Source organism: Alligator mississippiensis, chromosome 7 (assembly GCF_030867095.1).
Source record: "Alligator mississippiensis isolate rAllMis1 chromosome 7, rAllMis1, whole genome shotgun sequence".
Lineage (NCBI taxonomy): Eukaryota > Metazoa > Chordata > Crocodylia > Alligatoridae > Alligator > Alligator mississippiensis.
In genome coordinates, this window is record NC_081830.1 from 75426586 (window position 1) to 75438987 (window position 12402).

The 12402-nt window shown below is 41.8% G+C and overlaps 1 protein-coding gene and 1 non-coding gene across 5 annotated transcripts in view; both read right to left on the reverse strand.

The window, feature by feature from the left end:
• TNIK (TRAF2 and NCK interacting kinase) overlaps positions 1-12402 on the reverse strand; it is a 328040-nt gene that overhangs the window by 194226 nt on the left and 121412 nt on the right. The window lies entirely within an intron of this gene.
• On the reverse strand, positions 7805-7906 carry LOC132251941 (U6 spliceosomal RNA). The gene has a single exon (XR_009463686.1). It is a non-coding gene; the product is annotated as a U6 spliceosomal RNA (small nuclear RNA).

The window sequence follows — 12402 nt, forward strand, 5'->3', positions numbered from 1 at the left end:
CAATCTGTATCATATGTTTGATTTTTTATTTTTTTTTTACTTTATTTTAATATAATTATCTTCCCTCCATTTAAAGTTATTTAGAATTTACGAAGTTTGAAACAAATAGATTCAGGCTGAAAATATACAATGGGAGTTACCAATGCTGTAGAGGTTAAAATTAGATTTTAAACTAGCTAATGTCAGCATCAGAGTAAGGGAAAGGATATAATGACAGGTCTAATTATTACATTCTCTTGTTTTGCACTTCTGACGAGCAGCAATTAAATCTCTGCTTAGACTTATAAGGAAAAACTAAGTGTTCTGCACCTGCAAAATGAATCCGATTACATTGGGAATTTCAGCTCCCCAAAGTACATTATCCAGGCCAGCCTGTAGAACACAATATGCCTCAATGGAAGAGCTCATCTCCGTTTCAGTAATGTCTTGTAATATTGTAGGACTAACTTGAAAAAAAAAAATCCAACCCTCCCCTTTTTCCCCCTCTCTCTCTTTGTCTCAAAGAAAGGTTCACCATTACCTACCAAAACATAGTCACAATTCACATGCTTTTGCAATATCCACTGCTGCAGAGTCCTGGCATATGGTGATAAATGCATCTTTTATTAGTAATCGTTTTTATTGCAGTAGCCTCTCGAGACCCGAACTAGGTCAGTTTCTCATTTTCCTAGCCACTGTACAAATATTAAGTGGTACAAGCAGTGTCCTTAGAAATAACAGGTTAAATAAGATGAATTTTGATAGCTATAGCAATAAAAGAGACTCCTACACCATTATAAGTTAAAGGAAAAAAGAAGGAGAGAGACAATATAGTCTTCACTGCTCTGGAGGTTTTTTTGTATTCAGAATTGGCAGCAACTAGACATAGTTAAAAAGTTGTTTCTCCTACAATGAAAGGTTTGCTTCTTCAGGGGAAATTCAGATACTGAAATGTATCAGTAGTACAAGTTCAGAATATTTTGTTTTGGAAAGAGAATTGTAAAGCAGCACGGCTGGAAAGGAACTCAGGAAGTCATCTACTTTAATCCCTTACTCAGGCAGGATCATCCCTGTCTAAACCATAGGCAAGTATTTGTCTACCCTAAATTGTCAAAATCTCTATTCTAAAATCTGGAGAAACAACCCTCAAGCACAACTACCAGGCACAAAACCCAACGCATCAAAAACACCCCTTAGCTTGTCACAGGCAAAGCAGCGGGACAAGGGCAGTGTCAATGCCCTGCCACTGTAAAGATAGGAATTGTTTTGTTAAGAGATCCTTGGAAGATTTTTCTCCTTCAGCATAGTGTCATCAGAGGAATTTCAGTTTGGTTCTCATGCTCCCATGGTCCACTATAAACTGAACCCCTGAATTTGCTTATTTCATGTTCTTATGAACTTTTTGGGCAAAGGAAGTGTAATTACAACTCCCATGAAACAACCCAAAAGCATGTCCAAATCAAAATATTTTGGGACTGTAGTCAAATAGTAATAAAACACCTTAAGATTTTTCCATGGCAAATAGTTACTTCTCTTGAAAAACAAAAAAGTGTTTAGTAAAAAAACCAAACAAACAAACACATTTTCCATTGAAAAAAAATCAGCCCTGTCATTGACTTTTTCAGAGTTGCATGTACATATCACTATCAAACACATATGGGACATCAGAAAAGAAGAACAATGTTTCCATAATGCCATTAAAAAGAGATGGGAACATGTTTCTGGAAAAAAATGTTTACTTATAAAAGGGAAAGACTGACTGGGAGTTTCCAATAAACCTGGGTGTGCTAAACTAGTTTATGCCTACCACTAAACAAATGCAACTCATCTTCAGTGGAAGTCTGGCCATAAATTCATATAAGGCCAAGTTCTGCTGTCAGAAAGTAATGGCCATTTCCAAAGCTGAGGGAAGCAATAGATGTTTTTCTATTTGCTTTTAATCCATTTCAAACCTCTCCCTCAATCCACAAATCTCAAACCTCTTAACGAAGGTATATGGATGTTGTTCTCTCTATATACAAAGAGGGAAAGCTTGAGGCAAGAAATGTGAACAAGTTGACATTACTCCAGCCAGGAACAGACACAAGGATCAAGTCCAAGTGCTTTGTCTTCTGTACTTCAACATCTTGTCTCATGGAAGATGTTAGACAACATGGAAATGAGGCCTTGTCTTTCTGGGAGTTACGCAGTAAACCATTTATTTTTCCAATTTCTGTGCAGAACAATGGCATGCCAATTTCTTGTATTTGAGTTTAATGTTTTTCCCCACAAGATTTCCTACTTCCCCTTCTATATTATGCTTTGTACATGCGTATGTAACTGCTTTCTCGAACTGAGCTAGTGGTTGTGATAGTCTTTTGCTATATGTAGAACTGAGGAAAATCAGGAAAGACCTCCTTTGCATGCTACTGCAGTACAAATATTCACTCATAACCAAAGAAATAAAGATACAATGAAGATAAAACCTCTAACAGACTTACTAACTTGGTGCATCAATTTAGGAGCCTATCCAAGTAGCCAAGAGTCTGTTTAAGTATTTTGGAGCACAGTTACATTAACAAGCGAACAGTAAATAGTACGGTAACCTACTTCCCACATAAAATGGCATCTGCTTTTAATTTACTGTTGACTTTACAGTTCTTCACAACTTCACGCAACTCATCATGCTATGAATGAATTATCTAACATAAGCTCACTATACAAGTAACTGTATATCTCTATATAGCCCTCTACTGCTGTCTTCATAATGGATTAAAATGATACAATAAAGTCTTTGTAAGGTACTTCATCACAGCAACCTGCCACAGGATAACTCCAGGGCGTGCTTCTGGTATTTTTCTTTACTTTAAGTTGTAACTTTATACTTGGCTCTAGCAACCAAAAAGATAAAAGTGAACATATTTTAAGCTGCATATCATGCATAGCCCTGTTCAGTGGGAAAGCCTCACATTCATGTCAAGGAAAAAATATTTTTGTAGTTGCTACTTGGTTAGAATTGTTATTAAGCCACATCACAGAAACAAGCAAAACAAGTCTCAGGAGAAGGCTGACAATTTTGGCATTCTCTTTCCTTTGCACTTAATTTGGGTTTTGTGCTTTTGTATATTGCCACTTGTTTTAAGTGTGACCATTAAAATAAAGTTTATTAGCTACCGTCTTATCAACAGACCTTGGATTCTAAATGCTTGAGAAACTAATGAATTTCTCCTTTCCAAAACCTTGCAAGGAAGGGAGTTATTAGTCTCATAATGCTGAAAAGAAAATGAGGCACAGAGTCACTAAGTGGCTTGCTCAAGCCCGCACAGGAAGCCTGTTACAAAGCCAGGAAAGATCTGTGGTTGAAAACCTGAAAAAGTGCTAGGCTAAAACAAACCACTCCTGAGGAATCAAGAGTGAGACAGCTCTTTCAGCAGCACAAACTAAAGGCCATAGGTCACAAGCCATAAGAAACAAATTTGTGTGGCCTTCCCTCTACACAGTGACAAATACACCATTAGTGCAGATTATATTCTCATAAAAAAAAAAAAGGGATTTAGGTTAGTATTTCCTTCCTGTGTTTAAACCCGAATGTAATAGAACCATGTTAACCCATTAGAACGAGAATGTGAAATGAATTCAGTCTAATTTCACCATCAAAGTTGAGTGCAATGAAAAAAAAAGTAAACAAGAGGCAAGTTTTTGCTGCCTTTACATGTTCTGAGCACAACCTTGCACCACTGTGTCCCATATGGGTGCTCATATTGTGTTTCTAGCATCTGTGGGCTTTTTAGTTGTGCATTAAGAATTAGTGGTCAAAGCACAAATAAGGGTGGCATAAGCCATCTCTACCTGATGAAAAATGGATTTAGACAATTTTGCTCAATTTAAAATGTTGCTCTTAAAAAAAAAAAAATATTTATCTTGAGCGATTCTCTCCAATTTTCATTAAACCTTTCCCCATGCCAGCAGAGGGTTAACCAACCTTGGTGAAAGGTCCCTTATCAACTCTATATAGATTATTGGTACATAGGTAGGTAGAAGGGAAAAAAAAAATCTTGGAAAAATTGTGTTTTCTGCCAGGCTCCAGAGTCTATAACAATGTCACAAAGCAAGTTTATTCCACTCCTTCTAAAATAATAAGTCTTCTGAATAGGACTGTGATTATTTGGGGAAAATATATCAACATACGCATTCTGGATGATTTTATAAAATAGGCATATCATTGTATGATCACATGCATCAGGAAGCACCGTCTCATCTCCCAGGGTAGGGTCAAAGATGAATGCCATATGCTCTCACATATAACAGGGCCTCAAATATAATAAGCACTTTGTTTTTGAAGGAAATTATGAAGATTTTCCCACCCCCGCAGTTATGACTGCAGAAAGGAGAGACAGCTTACTCTTTAGCTGACTCACCCTCCGTTTGCTGCTCAACTAAAAACCTAGCTGCTGCTGAAGACTTGTCTTCACAGGTGGACCCATGATCTTGAAACAAGATAAAAAGCTGTGAAAGAGAGGAAGAGATCAGAAGCTCTAGGAGACAGCAAAATTGCTCTAAAAAAAAAAAAAAAAAGCTTGATTAGTGGAATGACCATTACAAGAGAGAGGTGATTATGACGACCTGGGAACAACAATGGTACTTTAACTCAATGGCTGATTAGCAGGTCATTGACTCGGGTAGCTGTCTGAATAGTAATTGTTAGAGCTGCAGCATTGTGGAGCAGGCATTAAGAAAGGGCACTTCTACAACAGGCAAAAAAAAAAAACAACTTCCCCCCTCTTAATGTACATACCCCAATTTTTATCGGGGGGGGGGGAGGGGGACGACAAGTGCATGTTGTATCCAAGAAAATAATAAATGAAAGCTGGATGCTTCCCATTTAAATAGAGCACCTGAGAACAAGAAGATATCCATATTCTAGAGAAAGCCAGTTTTTCCACCAGCTTGGGACAGATTTAGAAAAAGAGTGGAAAATCCCCAAGCACAAAAAGAAAAGAAGTCAAGTGTCAATGCTGGGTCTTAAATATCACAAGGCTAAAACTGGAAGGTAGGGTAGGGCTCAGAGCACCACAGCAAGACAAGAAGCTTAGGTGGGGATGAGAAACAGAGGCCTGCTTTTGTAGGACAGGGATCTGGTTTGTGGGCATGGCTGAGATACAGAGAGATCCATGATGTGGAAGAGAATCCTTGTGCTTGAAAGGACATCCTGGACTCCTTAGAAGGACCCTAAGGCTAAAGCAGAAGAACACTGAAGAGTTTGTCTACAGCCATGTATTTCTTCTAGCAAAATACAGAGCGCCTGGGTTTCAGACGTCTTGCAAAATCTGTGCGTCTGTTTGCTCCAACCAGTATCTTCCCTGGACTGATAACAGAAGTGTATACAGTTGGGAGTTATAGGAAATGATGCGTTTATATGACTCAAGAGTCCAAAGGGGACAGCACTGGTCTTAAGTACTTAAAAAAAAAGCTGTGTCCTGTGGTCCCATTTCTGTGAAGTTCAAAACAAGGAGGAGTCTGTGCCCAGGAAGACAGGAAAAATAAAAGAGTTCTGGCTCTCCAGTTGGAGGGTGCTAGGTTTACTATACCCAGAGCAGAAAGGAGGGTGTTTGATTCCCATCCCCTCTGTTCCCATGCTTCTAAGCTTTGTTGGTTTGCCACAGAGGGCCAGGAAGGATTTCCCTCCAGCTCCTGTTGCTACAGGTGCAGGGTTTCTGCCTTCCTCAGAAGCATGGGTGTTGGGGATTTTGATTTTGCCAATGCTCCCGATGGAACTAAAACCCAGAAGTTCCTGAGTAGACCGTCTTACCCCTCAGCTCAGGGTGACATGGATCACCACATACAGGGTCAGGAAGGATTTTTACCCCATGGTCAGATGGATACAGACTATGAAGGTTTTGCTTTCCTCTGTAGCAGAGGGCATGGTCCTGTTCCCTGGATCTTTCAAGGGTATTTTAACAAAATTTGCACCAGTGAGACACTGGGAGTTCTCATCCCCCACTCTACCTGTGGCAGGTTAGGGTGCTTTTGGTGCAAAGTACAATATGCCCTGTAGTTGTTGTTACATCTCAGCTGTGTGTTCTTGGGAACCCTGGCACAGGATGCAGTCTGTCTGACTCACAAGGACTCACCCCCCTCCCTCCCCTCCTCTACATAAACGAAATTGATTAAGATGCAGTGACAGACACACCTAATACCCTCAAGATAAGGATGACAAGAGTGAAACAACTGCCCTAGGTCTCATTTGCTTCTGCGATGGAACCAGATGACCATTCATTTACATGAGAGATGGAGAACAGAAAGCCTGAAGCAGAGACTGCAGTGAATTCTGGGACCAGAGAAGCAGGGGAGCACTGCATGATGGGGAATCTGTGCTCCAAATGTTAATCAACCCATATTCACACACACCCAGCTCAGCATTTATTAGACCAGTTCTAATCTGGATTTACTAAGGACTTTTCACCCCCCAGACACACACACCTCTAAGTTTAATAGGCATCTCGGGCCGTACATTCCCCGGTCCCACTATGGGAGGCCTATTTAAACTTGATTGACTAAAACTAGGTTGCCAGGTTAGGAAATGCTGAGGCAAGAGACCGAGTCAGAGGGGGTACGGGCAACATTTGAACAATGGTTAAGGGTTCATCACAGCGTCCAGCCCGTTGGAACCCTAATCACAGGTGTTGTCATACTTTTCCCCGACACGACTGGTGGGAGTCCTCTCCACAAAAGGTTATGAGCACCTCAATAATTATCTTAAGTCTGTTTAAAGACTATAGTAAGATCTGGAAAAGTCATGCTAAGCTGAGGCTTGTGCACAACAAGTAAAAATCCAAAATCCTGATGCTGCAAGCTATCTATTGTTTCTGAAGAAACCATGAGCTATCCCATCAGTATATCTGCTATCCATAGGAATTTCAAGCTGGCTCCCAAGTATCTGGTAACTCCCTAACCTTATGTGTTTCCTGATTATCAATCAGTTTCTTGAGATGTTCCAAACCAGATAATCCCTTGTCAATAGAAAAGACAATGATTTACACAATTAAGGAAGGATGCTTTGAAGCAGCTGAACTGCAGGTATAAAAATCTGTAAAAAGTGTGTGCGCTTCAAGAAGAGGAGAGAGGTGCTTCAGAAAGAAAGAAAGACTTTTGACTTTTAAGAGACCTTTATTCCCGGGAGGGTGATAACTCGGAGCCAGCAAAGAGCATGTACGAGGATGCCCGAAGCTCTGGGCCTCATGGACAAGGCCTGGGCTCATGGCCTGCAAGGCCTGCCCGTACACTCTAGACAAAAAAAAACAACACAAGGAACATAAGGACTATTTACAGTATTTACAGTTCTGCCAGCAGGGACACCCATGGAGGCCTCCGGGGTCGACCCGCACGAGCAAAAGTCCAGGGCCTCGGCCCGCTTGACGCGTCTCTGCGGCTTGCGCAGCCGGTGGCATCCCAGTACGAGGATCAGGCGTCCCGCCTCGACTCGGCACAGCACCCCCTCGAGGGCCCAGCGCTCCTCAAAGGCGGGCACCGTCCGCCGGAGGACAGCGTGCTCAAACTCGAGCGAGAGGCGGGCCCGCACCAGCAGGCGGAAGAGCTGCAGGGCGTCGACCATCCCGGTGCCGGTGAGCTGGTTTCGCCGGCAAAACCAATGGCCCCTTTCCACTGCAAGAAGATTTGCTCCTTGTTAACTCACTCCTCCCAAGTCACCCCAGCTGGGACTTGAACTTGGCTCTTCTATGTGGTAGGTAGAAACTCTGCCACACAGCCACCAGTGCTCTTAAGAACTGAGCCCAGCACGTAGCTGACAGGATTCAAACCTGTATAGAAAGACACGAAAGGGTTTCGAGCCCATCGCTTTAACCTCTCGGCCACAGCTACCATTGCGCAGGGCCCATGCTAATCTTCTCTGTATCGTTCCAATTTTAGTATATGTGCTCCCGAAAAGAAAGAAAGAAGAAAACTCCTGTGCTGACACCATCCCCTGTTGTTCTTGGGACGCTGGAAGAACAGATCATCCCCCTTCAAGGACTGTGCCTGTCAGCTTTGCAGCCCGAGTACCTTGGACTGGTGAGATCCCAGCACTCTCTCTCTTTTCACTCTAGGCATAAATTTCTGAACCTGAACTGTATTAGTTAAGCTTGAACTAAGTTTCCCCAAATACTTAGTGAAACCAGGGTAGTACTGTAATTGTTTGCGTTTGTTTTTCTTTTGCATGTCTATTACTACTAGCACCATTATATATTTCATATGCTTAGCAATAAATTACTTTTATAGTCAAACTGGTAGTAATTGAGTATATTTTTCCTTCTCTGCTCCTCTTTCCTCCCGTGCTCTGCAGCAACGCTTCTTTTACCTAAGCTAAAGATCCCTGTGAAGCCCCAAAATACTGTGGGGTCTGCTCATCCAGAGGCCAAAGATTGGGACGTACTGAGTTTGAAACACATAAGGAGATCAGCTTGTACAGGCTGACTGACCCAGTTTGACTCAGACGTGCCATTATGAACTGAATGCTGGCCCATGAGGGTGTCAGCTAGACACCCAGCCGGATTCAGAGGGATTCTGTTTACCTGTGTGCTTGTGTCTGACTGCATTTTATTGCTGCTCTTATAAACTGATTCTTGGCATATGAGGGTGTCAGCCTGTCCATGCTGATCAGCCCGGCCAGGTCAGGCATGTCACGTTAATTTGTGTGCGTTTGTGTGTATGATTGATTTGGTGACTGGAGGAACCCAGTCCCATTGAAACTGAGTCCTGCAAGATAGCTCCATTGGGGGTGAGGGCTTGCAGAAGGGAGAGATACAGCTCCGTATAGTAACACAAGCAGCACATTGACAGAATCACCAAGACCCTAGAAACTATCCCTAATAAATGAGCACACCCCAAAGTAATGGGCAAATCTGGTAACATTGTGCAGACTTAATTATGTAGTTTTAACAGGTTAGACATGAATCTGTATGGGATTCTTTTTATAAGGATACCTTGCCTTGAGCAGGGGATTGGACTGGATGACCTCTGGAAGTCCCTTCTAACCCTGCTTCTCTATGATTTTATGAAGTGTGTTAGGGACACCAAAGACAGAGCCAGTGCTGCAGCCTACTCAGGCTAAAGGAAGCTTAATATTGGTAGCATGCAGGATCCAGTGTGGCAGAACCAAAACAGCCACCAACTGTTGGGTTACCAGCAGGGGCAGCTCTACAGGGTTGCATGCTGGTTGTTAGGAATCAACAGCCTGAGCATTAGGACTGGGTACAGACATTCAAAAAAAGTCCAAGGCAGAATCAATTTAAGTTACATGTTTTCTCCAAGTGGAGTAGTTTAGATTGGCAGCAGAGAGCATGTTAAACCCTTTCTTTGGCAAGGGCAATTCTTAAACCCGGTTCCATCATTTTTAAGCCAGTCTGTGTGTGCTGAACCTCTGTTTTGTTACAGCTATAGATCGGTTTGTGCGCCAAACTTCTGTTCCGTTTTGAGTACAAACTGGTTTCCAATCACTTACGCCAATAAAAGCGTAATGTCTGTACCTGGCCTAGGAGAAATCCCAGACTCCTGAGATGTAAGTGGACTGATTCACAACTGGCAGCTTGCCACCACTGTCAACCGAAGGTCACCAACAAGCTTCATGAATTAGAAATCTTCATGTTAGTTCTACAGCAGAATGATTCAGACAAGGCTATTACACAAGTGACTCAGACAGCAGAGCCCTCACCACAAGCAAGAGTAGGGGATACTGTATTGTATAGAGGGGCCTGAACCACAATGTAATCCTTTCTACAAAAAAACTCCGCAGAGTTCAAGCCTTGTTCCTTTTGTCTTGTCCCTAGCCCTGGTTTATTAGGACTCTATTGTGAAGGGAAGGATTTGAGAGAAATAGGAATATTGTGAATTTATCACGAACCAGAGTGAATGCCCTATTCTTTTGTTTGCCAAAATACTGATGTTGTTTATTGTTAGGCTTAAATCATGTTTTGTAATGCTGAAAAAGAAGCAACTGACATCGCTAAAAGAAGTTGGCCACTGTCCATATGAATAAAGCATCATAAATCACAGTAGCTATACATTAGCTAATTAATTCAGGTAGTTGACGCTCAGATCTTTAGAGCCCATTCAGGCACAAGGGTCTGCCAGCTTGGACTGGATTGCAGGACTGGAACCTTTTTTGGGTTGGATTGCAGGACTGGAACCTCATGGATTTTTAGTGCATACGGTAATGTTCTCAGATGTGGACAGGGACCCAACACGGACAGTACTAACCTACCCCTTTCTTTCTTCCTAGGCTGTAGTTGGAGCTGCTGACTTCACTTACAAGACCACAATTTTCTGCATTTACTCATGATTGCTCCGAGCTGACAACTAGGGGAGAATGATCTCAATTCTATCCTGGATCTCTCCTCATCACATTAAATATGGAATAAATGTGTGTTTCTGTTTAAGAAGAAGCAGGCAAGGCGTGGGTAGGAAGTGGAACCAGATAAGGGCAAGAAAGCAGCACTGTTGCATTAATGAAGCATTTTTCCAACAGAGATATGAGGTCACACTGCAACCGTCTCCTTCTGCACTTGTACAAAGCCAAGCACAACAGGGTGCTGGCCCATGTCAGGGATTGTAGGTGCTCCTATGAGCTACCCTAGTATGAATATATCCTAGTAGAGCTTAGCCATTACAAATTTAATTATTTGGTTAAAGCAATACACGTTGCTTTTTGCTTAGAATGAGAAGAATAAAAAAAAATGTAGCATCAAACACTAGGAACCAGACTCCCAAATTCAATGCTGGTTTTGGCAGTCAGCCAGTGTACCTCACATAATGACTTATAGCATCTCAGTGTCTAGGATCCTTCATTTGTAAAATACTACTGCTACAGTAGGGGGATGCTATGCGCTTTAGAGAGCGAGTGCTGGTACAATGCTGATGAAGTTAAGTAGGACTGAGAGGCCTCTCCACTAAAAAAAAACAAACCCAGCTGACAGCTGAAGGGGTCGGTGGAACACATGTTTTCAAGCTCCCTGCCTGTCCAGTAAGTCTGCTTCAGTTCCTCCAGCACTTCCAGACACTTCACTATGACTTTAAAGGAAAGCTGAACATTTTGCTCAGTCCAACATCCTGACGTGCAGGAAGCCCTTTTCATTGTAAACAGTCTGTGTAACTCTTTGGAAGAAGAGAGGGAATGTGCCAAACGCACTGTACCAGCCTTCTGAAGCTCCCACGGGGGCAACACCCCTTACTGTGAGGCCATGTCTTCGCAGTTACAATCCAACCCTAATTATAGACTTCAAAACATCAAGCGGATCTAGTACGAAAGCAGGATGGGAGCCTGGTCATCCTCAGTGGATTCTCCAAATGTCATGAAGTTGGCTCTGAAATAGCCATTTCTCTTAAGCTCAGCTACTGTGCTGCATCGACAGGTTTCTCCTACTAAAAATTTTTATAAGCAAAATTTGGAGGGAGGGAGGGAAGGGGGAGGAGGAAGGAGAGATTGCACACCTGCAGAATGATTTACCCAAAACAATCCTTTACCTGGCACGTGATTCACAAATATTAACAATATTTGTTAAACCTTACTGCCTTATGTACAGTTGTTCTGGAGACCATCAGGTCTATGCAAGTCACATCATAATAAAGGGCATGGATCTTATGGATTAAAAAAAATATATATATTCATGTAATAGTCTTTAAGGGCTTCAGTCTGACTCAATCCGTTTTCACCTGCAGTAATGGTATAATATGGGTAACAGCAGCAGTACAAACACTGTCCAAACTATGCAAACCAACTTGGAAGGATCATTTCTATAAGCAAGAGGTCATAAGGTAAGTGAGTTGCATCTTAATTACAAATGTCAGGGTGCATTTTCTCCACTGGGTAAATTCTTCCACTGGTAGAAATGGCCCAAACTGTTCCCCTTTACATGAACAAACTAGAGACTGGTAGAAGCTGCCAGTCTCAGAGCTGGTAGCTTTTACGTTCTCTTACTATTAATTCACTTTAAATGTTGGTATTTTTTTCCTCCAAACCAAGGTTTGAGAGTAAAATGGAAGTTATGCAACACAGAGAACTTTCCTAATAATATTTACAGAAACGTTGAAGAGGCTAAAACTCAGACAACAACATTATTCCAGGTTTGGCAATTTTTTTTTCTAAAGTTCATCTAAAAACAAAGTTACTTTTATCACCCCACCAGCCAACGAACATGAGACTCTCACACATCGTGCAGCATTTTGAGTAATATGTACAGGTGTAAGTGACAAACCTTTCAGAAACACCCCTTGTTTAATCTTACTGGCATGGAATAATAAGATTCCACTATATTACTTATTTCACCAGCAATTTCCCAAAATTAGGGGTGGACTGAAATCTTAATTGAAGCTCCAAACTACCAACATTTCAGTACCTAGTTACATACATAATATATTTGAAAGTTAGGCTATGTGGGAAATTGACACTGTGCT